A 17,025-nucleotide genomic window follows, 5' to 3' on the forward strand; every position below is an offset into this window, starting at 1 on the left:
AGCTTAGTGTTCACTGTGGAACCCCATAAAATCTTCAATCAGAAAGAAAGACACTTCACGGTTCCTTACTTTCATTCCCTCCACGGGCTCCTGAGAAGGGCCCCTTTACCTGTCTTGCTCACCTCCTGTGACGGGCATTCCCCACCACATATTTTTAAATTAATAGTTGTTGTTATGTGCCATCAGGTTGACTGCGACTCATCGTAATCCTATGCACAATAGCTCTGAATCCTGCCCTGTCCTCAGCCAGTCTCATTGTGTCTGACACACCTGCCCCCATTGCCCGAGTTATTGTGTCACTCCATCTCATCCAGGGTCTTCCTCTCCTGCGCTGTCCCTCCATCCTTCCGAGCATGAAGTCCTTCTCCAGAGCCTGGTCCCTCCAGCCATGTGTCCAAAGTATATGAGATGAAGCTTCAAAATCCTTGCCTCCAAGGAGAAGCCTGGTTTCACCCTCTCCAGGACAGACTTGATTGTTCTCTTGGTGGTCCATGGTATGTTCAATCCTCTTCTCCAGCACCACAACTCAAAGGCATCGTTACGTGCCACCAAATCAGAACCGACTCACAGCTGATTCTGCAGTGGGTTTTTAGAGGCTGTAAATCACACAGGAAGAAATGGCCCAACTTCCTCCTATGTAGCAGCTGGTGGATTTGAACTGCAAGTCTTTTGGTTAGCAACATAACTCCTTATTGTTGAGCCACGACCACATAATGGAGGGGTTTTTTTTTTTTGTTTTTTTTTTTAACAATTCCAAGGATAAGAACATCTTTCCTTACAAATCAAGTCCCGGTCTTGGTGCCTCCTGCCTGCTGTTCCTGCTGTATTTTTAAGTCAGCCCCTCTGCCTTCCATGGGAAGATGTGAAGTGGGGAGCAAGGCAGAGGGTGGCTATTTGGAGGCAAGAATTCTGTTTTCTCCGAGTGGGTCTGCCATTCTCATTCCAGTCTTCCCTGGGAATTTCTGCCGGAGATGATAGCAGAGGTGTGAGCTGATAACTCAGGTGTGAACTGATAGCTAAAAGGTTAGCTGATAAGAGGAGTGCTGGCTGATAAGTAAAACGTTGGCTGATAAGTGGAGTGTTAAGTACAAAATAAAGAGGCCCTAGTGGTGCAGCGGTGTAGCACCCCATGGCAGCTGAAACCCAGGAAGCCGTCTGCAGGAGGCGGCCTGGGGAACTGCTCCCACCAAAACCATGCCTGGGAGCCCCCGCGGAGCAGTTCCACGGAGAGGCATCAGTGGTTCAGAACGCACTTGATGACGCAAAAGAAACGAACCCCCCCCCCCAAACTGACTACTGTGGAGTCCACTCTGATTCTGAGTGGCTCTCCATCCAGCCACTGAGGCTTCAGCTGTAACAGGAGCTGAATGGTGATCTTGCTCCAGCAGCGTGGCTGGGGGACTTGAACCACCGACCTTTGGGTTAATGTAGCCCAGCCCTTAACATACTCCTTCACCAGGGTGTCTTAATAACAGCAGGCAGGAGCTCTGGTGGTCTGGTGGCAAGAAGCTGCACTGTAATCCCAAAGGCACAGTGTTCGAGGCCACCAGTTGCTCCGTGGGAGGAGAATGGGCTGTTACCTCCCTTGTCATTCACTGCCTCTGAATAGCTGCTGGAAGGTGGGTTTCAACTCTACGGAAAACAACAACAGGGAGGAAATAATGTGCCATGGCCTATCGTTCCCTTTCTCCTCTCCTGCCCCCCCATTTCTCCTCTTCCCTCCAAGCACTTATTGGGCACCTGTTGTATGCCCAGCCCCGGCTGGGAGTGGATCCCACACTCTTAAGGTCAGTGTCCCCTCAGAGGCCCGCAGGGCCAGCAAAGCCTTCGAGACACCAAGGCACGAAGCGATGACAGGGCCTGACTTCTGGCAGTGGCCGGTCCCTCAACCCCTGGCCTGTGGTGGGACCAGCAGCCCCCTGGGCGCATCTCTGGGGTTGGCACTGCTGGGCCGGCTGCTCTCTCTCCCGCGTGGGTGGCTGGGGACTTCATGTGGCCCCTTTGGCTGTCACTCAGCCCTAATCAAACAGGAGACAACATAGTTGTCATGGCAACGGATATGCTTCCCCCAGGGGTTGGGGGTGGGGAGAGCCGAGGGAGCCAGAAGCCTGTGTGTGTGTGTGTGTGTGTGTGTGTGTCACTCTCGCACTCTCTGTGTGTGTGCATGTATGTGATGTGCGAACACAAAGTGACCAGGATCCGAGGCTCAGGTGGGGGACGCTTAACTCTTTCATTGCCACTTCCCTCTCTGCTCTGCGTTCTGTAGGAACTGGGCTGAAAAAGATGAGCCCAGACGCGTGTGCCGTCCACCCTGGCGCAGGGACCTAGCCTCCCTCCCACCACCTCAGCATCCTCGCCGGGGGTGGGCCTGGGAGGGAGGACCCCTGCCTCCAGCATGCATTCGCTTATCCACACGTATTGATTGGATGTTGCTTTGATCAGGGGACATGGATGAAAGGATACTCAGACCACCCAGGCCACCGCTGTCCGGCGCCTGGAGCCCCTCGGTGTGCAGAGCACTGCCCTGCGAGGTTCTCAAGGCTGTGACCTCTCATGATGGCCAGGCCTTTCTTCCAAGGCACCTCAGTGTAGATTCACACTGTCAACCTGTGGGTTAACACTTGAGAGAAAAAGATACATTGAGTTAATTCCAACTCCTAGCTACCCTGCTGGACCAGGTGGAACCGCCCTGCAGGGTTTCCAGAGCTGTAAACATTCACGTGAGCAGACGGCTGCCTCTTTCTAGCGGGTCCCCACCGGTGGTCTTTCGGTTTGCTGTTAAGTGCTTAACCAGTGCTTCCTGGTCACCAGGGCTCCTTGGAAAAGACACCCACCCCTCAGATGGAAGAACATCAGAACTTGGTAAGTGCAGCAAGACAGGAAGGGAGGTGACGCTAAGTGAAGGAGAGGGGCGGGGTCTATTGTCATTTGAGCTGAGATGTCAAGAATGAGGAGTTAGTCCAGGGGAAATCTGGGAGAAGAATGTTCCAGGCAGAGGGAACAGGTTGTGCAAAGGCCCTGGGGCAAAAGTGAGCAAAGGAGCAGCACTGGAAGGAGACAGGGCAAGGCATGCTGGGCCCGGTGGACCACAGGGAAAACTAGGGCTTTCGTTTTTAAAAAAAATCAATTTATTTGCTATTGTTGACAGTCTCCACAGCACACATGCAGTTTAACAGTCTCTGCTTGTACAATTCCACGGCCTTGATTATGTTCTTCAAGTTAAGCAACATCCTTGTGGCTCTTTTAGGAGTTATTTCTCCACTTTAAACCTAAACTCCTGTACTTTCAGTTTCCTCTCTAGCCTTTCAGTTTGTCATTGTCCTTTGATTCCATAGCAATAGTCCTTTAAAAGAACACAGCGTTCAATGCAGACACACTTTACTAACGTACCAGGATAGATGCAGAAGAGATTGAGATTGTTAACAATTTCAGCTTGCTTAGTTCCACAACCAACGTTCTTGGCACCAGCAGTCAGGAAATCAAAAGCCAAGTTGCATTAGGAAAATCTGCAGTCAGGAACCTCTCCAGAGTACTCACAAACAATAATGTCAGTCTAGAGACTAAGATGCGCCTGATCCAGGCCACGGTCTTTGCAATTACTTGCTACACAACAGAGAGCTGGATAATGACTAAAGATGATAGAAGAAGAATTGATGCCTGTTAGTTGTGGTGTTGGAGAAGAATAACATTTCATGAGTTTCTAAGAGAACAAACAGATTTGACCTGGAGAGGATGAAACCAGATTGCTCCTTAGAAGCAAGGATTTTGAAGGTTCATCTAACATACTTTGGGTGTGTTGCTAGGAGGGACCAGTCCTTCAAAAAGGACATCATGCTTGGAAGGATGCAGGAACAGATAGAGAAGAAGACCCTGGATGGGATGGATTGACACAGTAACTGGGATAATGAGGGTAGATGTGTCAGAGACAGTGAGGTTGGCTCAGGAAAGGGCAGGGTTCAGAGCTTTCGTACTCAGGGTTACCATGAGTCACAGTTGATACAACGTACGTAACAACAACAATTGGAATTAGATAAGGACTCAGATGATACAACCTTGCTTGCTGAAAGTAAGGAGGATTTGAGGCATTTGCTGCAGAGGATCAAGGACTTCAGTCTTCAATAAGGATCGCATCTCAACACCATGAAAACAAAAATCATTACCATTGAGCCACCAACACCATGATGGATGGAGAGGAGACTGAAATGGTGAACAATTTCCTCTTGTTTAGATCCACAAACAGTACCCTTGGTACCTGCAGTCAGGAGATCTGGAGATGCATAGCATTGGGAAAGTCTGCTGTAAGGAACCTCTGAGAAGTCCTGAAGAGCAACGGTGTCAATCTAAAGACTAAGGTGCACCTGATTCAAGCCATAGACATCCCAGTCATTTGTTACGTATCTGAGAGCTGGATAGAGAGTAAGAATGACAGCAGAAGAATTAATGTTGTGAGTTGTGTTGGAGAAGAACACTGAACATCCCATGAACTGTCAAAAGAACAGACAGTTCCTGGAGAAAGGGCAGCCAGCATGCTCCTTGGAGGCTAGAATGGTGAGGTTTGGTCTCACATACATTGGGCACGTTGCTAGAAGCTATTCCGTGGGGAGGGACATCATGCTTGGACAAGTGGTGGGTCAGCAAAAGAGAAAAAGAGCATCAACAAAATGAATCAACACAGAGACTGAAGCAACAGGCTCAAGTGCGTCAGAGCTGACCAGGATGGCACAGAATAGAACAGGGTGCAGATCGGTTGTCCACAGGGTTGTTGTAAGTTGTATTTGACTTGAAGGCATGCAACAACAACAATAACAACAACATTGTCTTAGATAGCACTCTGGAGGCTATTTTAGTTCTAGATTTAGCGATAATCTCAACACAATAGCTTTGGGGACTTACTTACTCAGCCTCGGTGATTCCAGAAAGTCTGGACTGCATGACAATCTTAAGTTCAGGTCCACGCTTCCCTCCCTTTAGATGAGGATGCTGTATCTCAGGCTTTTATCCACAGTGAAGCGGGAGCCCTGTGGAGCTGTGAGGAGAGGAGGGATGTGATCTGACTGAGTGTCCACGGGCTCCTGGGGAGTTCAGACAGCAGAGGTGAGAGTGGGAGCCAGGAAACGGGGTGCAGGTGACCACACTGGTTCCTGTCCAGGGAGGATGGACAGACAGAGGCTGTTGCTCCGACTTCCCTAGCTCTGCAGCATTTTGCATATTGAAATACAGAGAATTTTATTGTAGAGGCTGTTCCTTTTATTTCGCCTTTTTATAGGCCGCAAGTTATGCACGTCTTAAAATTATGCCTGTGGCTCAGTTACATGGTCTATGAATTTTACTCTAGAAAGAGACTTTGGAGCAGACCCAGCTGAGACAAATAGCCCCAGGAGGATGGGGCCTTGATGGCGCCCCCAGGAAGCCTCTGGGACACGACCTGACATTTGTCCGTGCTCAGGAAGTGGGACTTGATGTCTCAGGCCACGGAACAGAAGCAGGGTCCCCACAGCCAGGGTCCTGAGCACCTTGGCACTAAGCAGTCCTATCCAGGTCCGCATGATGGATGATGGATGATGCTAACCAGCTGTCTATGCTCCATTCAACCACAGGCTCCCCGTAGCTCAAGATGGAGAAACAAATGACCAGAGAGGGTAATATATTTTCCCAACGACACACAGCCTATTGGACCGCCCAAGCTGCTTCCACCGAAGTTGCTTAGCGAGAGCGTCATATGACATTCCTCAGCCACAGTGATTGGTTATGGCTCCGCTCTGTGACATGAACCAAGCCAATCAGAATCAGCCAGACCCAACAGGCAGGAGAGAGTTGCTATCTGCTTGCATTGCTGGCTGGGACGATGCACTGAGCCCAGAGTTTGTGGGGTGATTTTAACTTTATGAATTTGGGAGGGGTGAGGTAGACACGAGAAAGGTTGACTGTAAATGATGCCAAACCAGAGGAGAGAGATAAGACTTCTAATAATATTTTTTAAGACTTCTAAGGGGAGCTCTGGTGGCCTAGTGGCAAGGACCTGAAACTACAATCCCAGAGGCGCATGGTTTGAATCCACCAGATACTCTGCCGGGGAAGGAGGGACAATTTCCTCCTGTGCCAGTCAGATCTGATTTGGTGGTACACTCACACAAAAATAATAAAAATTTAAAAAAAAAGACTTCTAATAATATTTAAACTACTTGATTGAACTATGCCTGAAGGTGGCCCCTGACCTTTGTTTCTAGTGGTTGGAGCTCATTTGCTGTATTTTTTTTTCTGCAAATAACCCTTTTATGTTTATTTATCAAACAGGCCCTCTTTCCACAGACACCCTTCCCCAAAGTCTTTTCAGGAGCATGTTTTTTTTTGTTTTGTTTGTTTTTGGGGTTTTTTTATGGGAACATGTTGGGGGCATAGAAGCACTTAGGAAAATAACCCCTATTAGGGAGGGCGCAGTTGACAAACATGGAAGATTTACATTATTTGAGTAAAAATACAATGTTTATTTCCCTCTACCCTCACGACTCCCTCAATCCTTCTTCACAACCCTCAAAGAACCCTGATGGAACCTCACTCTTCATATCCTCACGTCTGTGTCTTGACACCGCACCAGACTTTCACCACAAGCTGGCAAGTCCTGGTTTTGCTTCCAACACCCAGCCTGGGGCTTCCTGTTCTTCCTGGGTCTCCTGGGGGCACAGCACCACTCACATGCGCAAAGCTCATTAACACCAGCAGCACCAGCAGCTGACAGTTTAAAATAGCAGTTGTGTTAACTGCCCCCAAGGAGGCCCTGGCTCACGGAGCCTTCCTGCGCGGTTGGACCAAGCGCTGCGATTCTGCGTCCTTCCCAGGACCGGTGCTGGGTCACTGTGACACATAGGGTTTTCAGACTCTGACTTCGAGGCAATCAGTTGCCAGGCCTTTCTTCCTAGTCTTTCTTCATGTGGAAACCTGTCCAGCATCCCAGCACACAAACAGGCCTCTGCTGACAGATGGGCGGTGACTGTGGAGGAGGTGCACTACCCAGGAACGGTACATGGGTCTCCCCTGCGGCAAGGGAAAACACTACCACTGATCCATCACTGTCCCCAAACAAAATAGCGATACAAATAGTCCCTGGTTATAGAAAATTCAAGTTCAACAAACTGTACTTGTGTTAGAATGGAGCCCTGTCATGAATCAGAGACAGAGATTATTATATACAACGTTGCATGCGTGTATGTGCATAGGTAGTATTTATGTGGGATGTTTCCAACCTCAGAGAGAAATTGGATTTTTAGAGATTAAAAGGCAATAATAATGAAAAGAAATAAAAAAGAGCTTCTCCACTTACTGCAGAGTGGATTTATGATGGCGTCGTCAGAAGGAAACGCTGTTGTAATTTGGGGTATGTACTTGAAAGTCAAACTTTGACCAGTTCTCACATACTGTGCAGAAACGACACAAAATGGATCGCAGAACTGAAGTATAAAAAATACGGGAGAAAAAGAAGGGGATTTTTGACATCTTAGGTTAAGCAAGGATTCCTTAGCGGTGGCATCTCGAGAAGAATCCATTAAAAAAATGAGTCAATTAGACGCCATCAAAGTGTAAAGCTGTTGTTCTTCCAAAGACACTTAGGAATGAAAAGACAAGACGCAGATGGGGAGAAATATTTGCAAATCACCAAGCTGATCAAGGGCCTGTATGCAGCATAAAGCACTCTCCAAACTCAATAATGCAAAGACAAATAATGCAATTTAGAAATGAGCAAAGGATGTGAATAGACATTTTTCCAAGAAGCTTACAAATGACTCGTAAGCACATGAGGTGCTCAACATCATTACTCATTAGAGAAACGCAAATCAAAATCGAAAGGGGAGACCACTTCACACCCACTTGCTGGTAGGTGCTGCTGCATCAGCTCTGACTCATGGTGACCCCATAGACTCCAGAACAAGGTCCAACTCGGGCTCTCTCGCCAGACCCCACGCTCCCCAGAACAAAGCCTGACCCAGGCTCTCTCACCAGACCCCACGCTCCCCAGAACAAGGTCCAGCCCGGGCCCTCTCACCAGACCCCACATTCCCCAAAACAAAGCCCTGCCCGGGCCCTCTTACCAGACCCATGCTCTCGCCAGAACAAAGCCAGACCCAGGCGCTGTCACAATCTCTGCTGTGCTCAGACCCATTGTCGACCACTATCACTTCCTCTTTTTCCTACTGAAAATTCATCTCACAGACTTTGGACATGTTGTCAGAAAGGGTCAGTCCTTGAAAACAAGGCGTCTTTCTGGGAAAGGCGGAGGGTCAGAGAAAGAAAAGAACCCCCCTCCCCAAGATGGATTGAAACAGTTACTGTAACAACGAGCGGCACAGGATAGGACAGGGTTCAGACCCGTTGTTTATAGGTTTGCTATGTGTGAGTCATACTCGACTTGACAGCAGCCAACAGAATGAACAGCTTTACTGAGCCCAGTGTCCTGCTCCCAGGTCTAGATCTCCTGGTAATCTTCCCAAAGTGCGTGAAGCGAAGGCTCACCATCCTTGCTTTTAAGGAGCATTCCACCAAGGCAAATGTCTTTTGTCAGTCTGTGGGGTCTTTAATACTCTTTGTCAACACCATCATTCACAGGCATCTTCTTCCTCGGTCTTCCTTATTCATTGTGCACATTTGCGTGCCTGTGAGGTAACCGAAAATATCATGGTCAAGGCCAAGTTCACATGACGCGTCAAAGTGACATCCTGTTTTAAGATAGTCCTTGGCTGTAGATGTGCCTCGCACAACACACTGACTGCTGCCTCTGTGGGCACTGTGGGCACTGATTGGATGACGAAATCGTCATCAATTCCAGTCTCTTCTCCCTTTATCATCTTGTTGGCCCAGTTGTGAGCATCTTTTGCTTTCTGGATGTTAAGATTTAGTCACAGAATCCTTCAGTATTGCTGCTGAGAAAATTGACATTGTTCTTCATCTCTTTCAGTTTGAGAAATGCTGGGCTTCTTTCTCCCTTTTGATTTTCTCACTCCAGGGTTTTGTACATTTCATGGTCACATTTTGTTTTGCCTTTTCTCATGGCTCCTGAAGTCTTCTGTTCAGCCCTCCACTGGCTTTAGCTGTTCTGTGTTCAAGAGCAAGTTTCAGAGTCTCTTCTGACATTCATTGTGGACTTTATTTCTTCTCTGTCTTCTTATCAACCTTTTTGCTTTCTTCATATATGATGTTTGTGATGTCACCTTGTAATTTATTTTTTTTTTGGTAACACAATCATTTATTGGTCTTACATAATTTATTCCCAACCTCTGATATTACAAACTTTCGTGTCTTTGACATACACAGGATCCTTGTAACTGACATAAATCCTAATTTTTGAGACCTCTTAATTGCTTTTGTGATTTCTTTTTGTTTCTTCTCACAAAGACCTGTTATGTGCCTTCCATATATGCATCCAGTAAATGGAGAAATAAACTGGGACAAAAGTTGTACATTCTTATAATCTACACGTTTTCCACACAAGATACATTTTTTTAAGAGGTTCCTTATAAGGATTCTACATTGGAATGGGCAAGTCCTCATGGTTGGTCACCTGTTTATACTGGGAGCAAGCTCTTTTCCATAGCACCGAGTGAGTCCTGGAATCTCTGAGGCTGACTGCAGCCGTTACCAAATGCATCAATTCTTTTATTCTCAGAGCACCACAGAGTGTCACCATACTTGCCATTGCTCCTGGTTCCACCCTGTAATTTTTATGGTCGTCAGTCAGTGTTGATTGTATTCGACCTCCTATTTAAAAAGGCATTTGGTCACCAGTATGGGGCTGGAATCCAGATGGGGAGTATTCTGAAGTTGCCTGACCCTACAGAGGTTTGATTTCTGGTTCTGGTGAGATTTTGGGTGTAATGTTTAATGGCCATTGGATGTGAGTTGATTGATTCAGCCTCCTATTTAAAAAGGCATTTTGGCTCTGGGTCTGTGGCCCTCAGGCCTGGTTTTAATTGTTTTTTGTCAAACATTATTCTAAGTGGTATTGCACTGGTCTGTCCATTTGCTGTACAGAGGTAATTTGTACTTGCTGTGACGCTAAACACTGTGACACTGATGTATCAAATGAGATAGTGGTTACCCATGGTGGAGAGTGTTCGGTTGAGCTCCCCAATTAAAACAAGCTTGGAAGCAGGAGTGGCATCCACTTCCAAAATAGCTTGCTTCCAGAAACTCTATGAACTCGAAGAAATGATGAAAGTTATACAACTGTTCAGGGTTTTTGTTCATAGTATTGCTATGAGCTGTCTACAGCTCGATGACACTTATCATCAGCAACAACAGTCGGTATTTGATGCATCAAATCTATCACTTTTTAAACCACATTTTATTCTCTCTTCTTGATCAAGCTTGAGTCACTTACAAAAATTCTGAAATAACTTTTCTAAAAAATATTGGTTCGCATACAAAATTTGTATATATTGGGTTTTGTTTATACACATTGTTTTTTGTGCATTCTGCTATCCATGTTGTGTTTTATATCATTCCTATGTATTGTGTTTTATCAAATTAACCACCAGTGATTCATGTACACCATTACCCCGTCTTTCCCAGTCCCCACTGGATGTTCCCTAATTCTTTCACTCTGCCCACCAAACTCTGTGACCTTGAGATTTACCCCTCCCCATCCTCATCCCCCCCTACTCCCGCCCCTTCCCCCTCTGGATTTTGGTACACATCTTACTAGTAAGTAATCCTTCTAGGTATACAATAATAGTCTTATGCAGTGTTTGTCTTTATGAGACTGAGTTAGTGCACTCAGCTTAATGCTCTCCAGCCTCTGTCGTGTTATATAGTGTTTTTCAAAAGCATTGCTCCTAAGTGCTGCTTAGTATTCCTTCATGAGAATGTCCCACGGTTTTTCAAGTCATTCATTTGTTAATGGCCATTTTCACTAAATTCACAATAGCAAGAAAGTGGAAGCCGTCTTCTCAGGATCACACTTAGATTCCTATGAGTTTATCTTCCTTTTCTTCACCCTCAACTAACTTGAACTTGCACATGAGCAATATCTGTGCCACAGCTGGCCACTGGCCTCATTCTGACTGATGATACGGGGCTTCTCCAATCTCTCTTTCCATACATGTGGTCTATGTGATTCTTGTGTATTTTGTTGAGCAAGTTCTACGTGTATATTCACAGTTTATGCTGTTAAAAAAAAGTTATTTTCAATGAGTAAGTTGTTGATCTTGCAAAATTCTGTTGTGAGATTTCTGTGTCATTTATTTCATGAAAGCTTAATTTTCAAACTGTTATTGTTATGTGCAGTCGAGTCGCTTGTGACTCATAGTGACCCTATGTACAACAGCTCTAAATCCTGCTCTATCCTGAGCCAATCTTATTGCCTCTGACACACCCATCCCAATTACCCCAGTCACTGAATCAATCCATCCTCTCCTGTGCTGTCCCTCTACCCTCTCAAGTATGATGTCCTCTCCAAGGACTGGTCCCTCCTTGCAATATGTCCAAAATAGGTCAGACGAAGCTTCAGGATCCTTGCCTCCAAGAAGCAGCCTGGTTTTACCCTCTCTAGGACAAACCTCCTTGTTCTTTTAGCAGTCCATGGTACATTCAATACTCTTCTCCAGCACCACAGCTCAAAGGCATCAATTCTTCTGCTATCATCCCTAGTCATTGTCCAGCTTTCTGAAATATAGCAAGTAATTGCAAAGACTATATGGTTTGGACCAGAGACACCTTAGTCTCCAGCCTGACATCGTTGCTCTTTAGTACTTTGGAGAGGTCTCTGACAGCAGACTTTCCCAATGCAATTCATCTTTTGATTTCCTGGCTCCTGGTGCCAAGAGTGTTGATTGCAGAGCCAAGCAAACATAAAGCTGTTAACAATCTCTATCTCTTCATCATCTATTGCAATGTTGCCAATGGGCCCAGTGGTGAGAATCTTTGTTTTCTTGATGTTGAGCTTCCATCCATATTGAAGGCTGCAGTCCTTGACCTTCTGCAGCAAGTGCTTCAGGTCCTCCTCAGTTTCAGCAAGCAGAGTTGTGTCATCTGCATAACGTAGACTGTTAATGAGTCTTCCTCCAATCCTGATGCCACATTTCTCCTCTTTAGAGCTCAACCTCCCAGATGATCTGTTCTACATATAGATTGTAAAGGTATGGAGATAGGACACATCACTGGTGTACACCCTTCCCAACTTTGAACCACACAGTAGTGTTCCCTTACTCTGTTCTGATGACTGCCTCCTAGTCCAAGCGTAGATTTTGCATAAGCATGATCAAGTGTTCTGGGATTCCCATTCTTCTCAGAGTCAGACACAGTTTGTTGTGGTCCACACAGTCAAATGCCTATGCATAGCCAATGAAACACAGGTAGACATTCCTCTGGGATTCCCTGCTTTCAGCCAAGATCCATCTGACATTAGCTATAATATCCCTAGTGCCATGGCCTCTTCTAAATCCAGCCTGCACTTCTGGCAGTTCTCTGTTGATGTGCTGTTCCGGTCTTTTATCTTTGTTTCCAACATTTACATTCCAGTCACCTCTGTGATGATTAATACTGCGTGCCTGCATGACCTCATCCTCAGCATGATGTAACAATCGTATCTGTTCAGTTTCTTGGATCCACAATCAGCACCCATGGTGGCAGCAGCCAGGAAATCAAAAGGCACATTGCGTTGGACAAATCAGCTGTCAAAGACCTCTTTAAAAAATCAAAGAGCAAGGATGTCTGTTCAAGGACTAAGGTGACTCTTATCCAAATCATTGCATCCTATGCCCGTGGAAATTGGGAAATGAGGAAGGAAGGTCAAAGAAAAATTGATGCCTTTGAATTATGTCGTTGGTGAAGAGCACTGAATAGCCCCTGGGCTGTCAAAAGATCAAGCACATTTATTTTAAGAAGCTCTGATGGTGCAACCTGTCAGAAGTTGCTCTGCCAACCCAGGGTGGCCCAAATCCAACAGTAGCTTTGCAGGAAAGAGATGAGGATCTCCTCCCATGTTCCCTCCTTCCAAAAGCCACTAGAAAGTCAGCAACGACATAGTTCTGACTGACAGCACTGAGTTAGAGAGGAAGTTCAACAGAGGAGTTCTTTGGAAGCAAGGAGGGTGAACATTTGCCTTGATGTTCAAGTCCATCGCTGCAGTCACTATGTCACTATGTCAGTCCATCTCCTGAGGGTCTTCCCCTCTTTCACCGACCCTCTACCTCTTCCAGCAAAGAATGGCCACTCCTGACAACATACTCCAAGTATGTGCAAGGAAGTTTCACCATTCTTGCCTCTAAAGAGCACGCTGGTTGCATTCTCTCCAAGACAGATTTGATTGTTCTTTTGGCAATCCATGGAATATTCAATTCTCTTCTCCAATATCACAACTCCATGACATTGATTCTGCCATCTTTCTTATTCATTGCCCAACTTTCAGATGCATAGAAAACAATTAAAAATCCTGTTGTTTGGTCTATGCACACCTCAGTCTATAGATGTATTTCCTTGATTCTCAGCACTTACGGAGATGCCCTTCACAACAGATTTCCCCAGTGCAACATAACTGTTGATGTCTTGACTGCTGCTACCATGGGTCTCATTCATGAATCTAAGTAAAATTAAGTTCTTGAGAATGTCCATGTTTTTATCATGATGTTGCCTATTGGTTGGTGAAGATCTTTAGTGTCTCCTTTATCTTTGTCATTAGTGGTTGGTGGTGCATGAATTTGAACAATAGCAGCATTAACTAATTTTCTTTGTAGAGATATGGATGTTATCCATCATTGACAGTGCTGGCCTTCAGGATTAGATTGTGAAATGTTTGTTGAGTGGTGGAAAGGAAGATCTGCAGACGGCAAAATAAGCACATGAAAAGAAGCTCAATATCATCAGTTATTAGCAAAGTGCAAAGTGAAACTACCATAATATTCCACTTCATATCTGCTAGAATGGCTAAAACAGAAGCCTGACCATTCCAAGTGTTGCCAAGGATGTTAGCCAACCAGAATATTGGTGACGGAAATGAAAAATGGCACAATCACTTATGTTATAGCACTGAGTTTGAGTTGAGTTTTAGAGAAAGTGCAACAAGGTATGGTAAAACAGTTTAGCAGCTTTTTTTTTTATTTTATTGGGAAAAACATATTGAGAGTACAAGGAGGTGAGGGTTGGGGGCAGAAGGGTGAGGATGGGCAGGGATGAAAATTGCAGGGGTGCAGTTGCAAAGCTGTACAATTTGGTTGGAGGGGGGAGCAGGTGAAGGAAATGAAAAGGATCCAGTGGGGACCAGATGCTACAGGTGAATGGTAAGCATATTCCAATGGTGATTAAACCAACTGTATTATTGATTTGGGAACTGGATGCAGACTCTCTGGCTTCTTCATACTGAACAGGGGAGTAGATGTGAAGGGGGAAAGGGAGGACACTTTATCACCTTACTGGTGGTCTTGGTTTAAAGCTGCTTGCCATCTTGCAGCTTTTTAAGAAGTTGAACTCACACCTACCACATAGTCTATCTTTTTACTCCTAGCTCTTTCCCAAAGACACATGACGGGTTGGGGAGTTACCTTCCAGGACCAGCCCACCGACAAGGGCACTGAGGACTCAGGTTGTGAGGCAGCTTGTCCGCTTGCGAGTCTCTGGTTTGGCACTTACGATATGATAATTTCCTTTGTAAGATCTTATATACTGTAATTCCCTCGCCTCTACCAGATAATCAACAATTTCATTTTTCTTGGATCCACAATCAACACCCATGGAAGTGACAATCAAGAAATCAAAAGTGTGTTGCATTGGAAAAATCTTGCTGACAAGGATTTTCCAAAATGTTAAAAAAAACTAGGATGTCAGAGACTAATGTGCACCTGAACCACAGTATTTTAGATTGCTTCCTAAGTGGCCTTGTGACAAGAAACTGCACTGCAATCCCAAAGGCACATGGTTCGAATCCACCAGCTGCTCTATAGGAGAAGACTGGGCAATCTACTCCTGTGTGATTAATTGCCTCTGAATATCCACTGGGGGGTCAGCTGCAGGTTGGTTCCAACTTGATGATACTCAACAACAACAATGCATCTGAAAAACAGACAATTAATAAAGGTGATAGGAAAAGAAGCAATGCTTTTGAATTGTTTTAATGGGAAACTGTTGAATATTCCATGGCCTGCCAAAAGAACAGGTGTGTCTGTCTTGCTTAGGAAGTACAGACAGGGTGCTCCCTAAGGGCAAGCAAGGTTGGTGAAACTTGTATGTCAAATGCTTTGGGCATGTTGTCAGAAGAGGCCAGTCTTTAGACAAAGTCACCATACTGGGAAAGATAGAAGGTTAGCGAAAGAGAGGACGACTCTGAAAGAGATGAACTGGCCCAGTGATTGGAACAACGGCTCAAGCACGTTGGAGATCATGCAGCTGGTACAGGGGAGGTCAAAGTTGTAATCTGTTATTTGTGGGGTCGTTATGAGTCAACTCAATGGTACCTAACAACAACAACAAAACCACACCTAAGCTGTCCGATGCTGTTGTGAGGTGTCTCCGAGTCAGTCCTGCGTCGTGTCAACCCCGGGCACAGCAGGACCGCAGCCCTGGGTCCCGTGACATCCTCCCGCTCACTGTTCCATCCACAGGGTTAATCCACCTTGCTGAAGATCTTTCTCTTTGTCACTCAGCTTCTGCTTTTCCCAGCGTGATGTCCTTCTCCAGGGATTGGTCCCTCCTGACGACATGTTTTCACGGCCTTGTGGAAACATCACCACGATCCAAGTTTAGAACATTGTCCTTACCCTGAAAAGAAGCAGCGTGCCCATTAGCAGTCATTCTCTTTCCTGGCCTGCCCCCAGTGCCTGGCAACCACACATCCACGTTCTGTTTCCATGGATTTGCCGCTTATGGACATTTCATACAAATAGAATCGTACACCGTGGCCTTTCGTGCCTGATTCCTTTCCCTCAGCACCATGAGTTCAAGGCTCATCTATGTCCTTTCCTGCTTCCGTCTCATTGCTGCTGTGTGTGGATTCCCCCGCACCATATCCTACATTCCTTTTGTCCACTCCTCTGTTATTTGATGTCTGGGGAGTCACCACTTTTGCTCAGGGGGCTTTAACTCTTTCTGGAAACCAGCAGAGCCAGGGTGGCCTGCAGGCTGGTCACCTGGGGAAGGTGGCTGCATGGAGCCAGAATGACACAACCGTGTTTTGTGTTTTGTTTCCATCGTGTGTGCTTCCCCGCCCACCCTTCATCTGTGACAGGTTCCACTGGCTTAGTGTTTAGAGACGAGAAGCAGAGCTGATGTTTCTAAATACATCATCTTGAGAAGATGTGAGTCAGCTGACAGACAAGTAAATAAATGGCAAAACAGATGGGACACCAGCCCGCAAGGTGCCTGCCGATGAAGCCAGGGGAACATTCGCTTCTTGCAGGAAGACCTCCTGGATTGCCCCCTCAGCCTCTGTTTTGCCTATGGGAAGTCCTGCCTTTTCCCTCCAGGACCCCCCACGTTGGCCCTCACAAAGTGCAATCTTTAACTCGTAAGAGCCCACCACCCCAAGTGAACGACAGGTGTTTCAGAGCCTCAGCCTCCCTGTTTGCTCCAGGAGAAGAGTTGGGGGCATCTGCATCGCTGGGTTCTCGGGGGCAGGTGCCTCTGTGCCAGCTAGGCCTGCCTCCCGCAGCTGCTGGCGTTGCCATGGTTACCGAGCAAGCTTCTCTCCCCCTAGCCCACTTCAGCCCTTCACCCTTGGATCAGGCCCTTCCAGGGACCGCCTCTTGGGTGTCATGGCAACAGTTTCCAGGCACCCGCAGTGGGCTTCCTCATTGGCTGGGCGAGTGTAGCTGGCAAAGGTCATTCCCGGGGGTCACTTCTAGGAGCTCAGGTGGGGTTTCTTCAAGGTCCCAGGCACAAGAAAAAGAATGTTGAAGGTGAGATCTTCATCTTTAACTCATTCGTCCCTGGGGCTGCAGAAATTACCTGGATGGGGTGTCCCCGCCCCCAGTTCTGTAGGAGGGCTTGGTTTGGGGCACCTTCAGCGCCTCCTGTTGTTGTTAGGTGCTGTCCAGTTGAGTACAACTC

At 46.4% G+C, this 17,025-nt stretch overlaps 1 pseudogene; it reads right to left on the minus strand.

Annotated features, from left to right (window-relative positions):
• Positions 1–4,967: 4,967 nt before the first annotated feature.
• LOC102855278 lies at positions 4,968–9,685 on the minus strand (annotated as a pseudogene).
• Between the last annotated feature and the right edge of the window lie 7,340 nt (positions 9,686–17,025).

The sequence above is a fragment of the Elephantulus edwardii genome, unplaced genomic scaffold (genome assembly GCF_000299155.1).
Source record: "Elephantulus edwardii isolate Elephantulus edwardi_28Jun2011 unplaced genomic scaffold, EleEdw1.0 scaffold00185, whole genome shotgun sequence".
Taxonomy (NCBI): domain Eukaryota; kingdom Metazoa; phylum Chordata; class Mammalia; order Macroscelidea; family Macroscelididae; genus Elephantulus; species Elephantulus edwardii.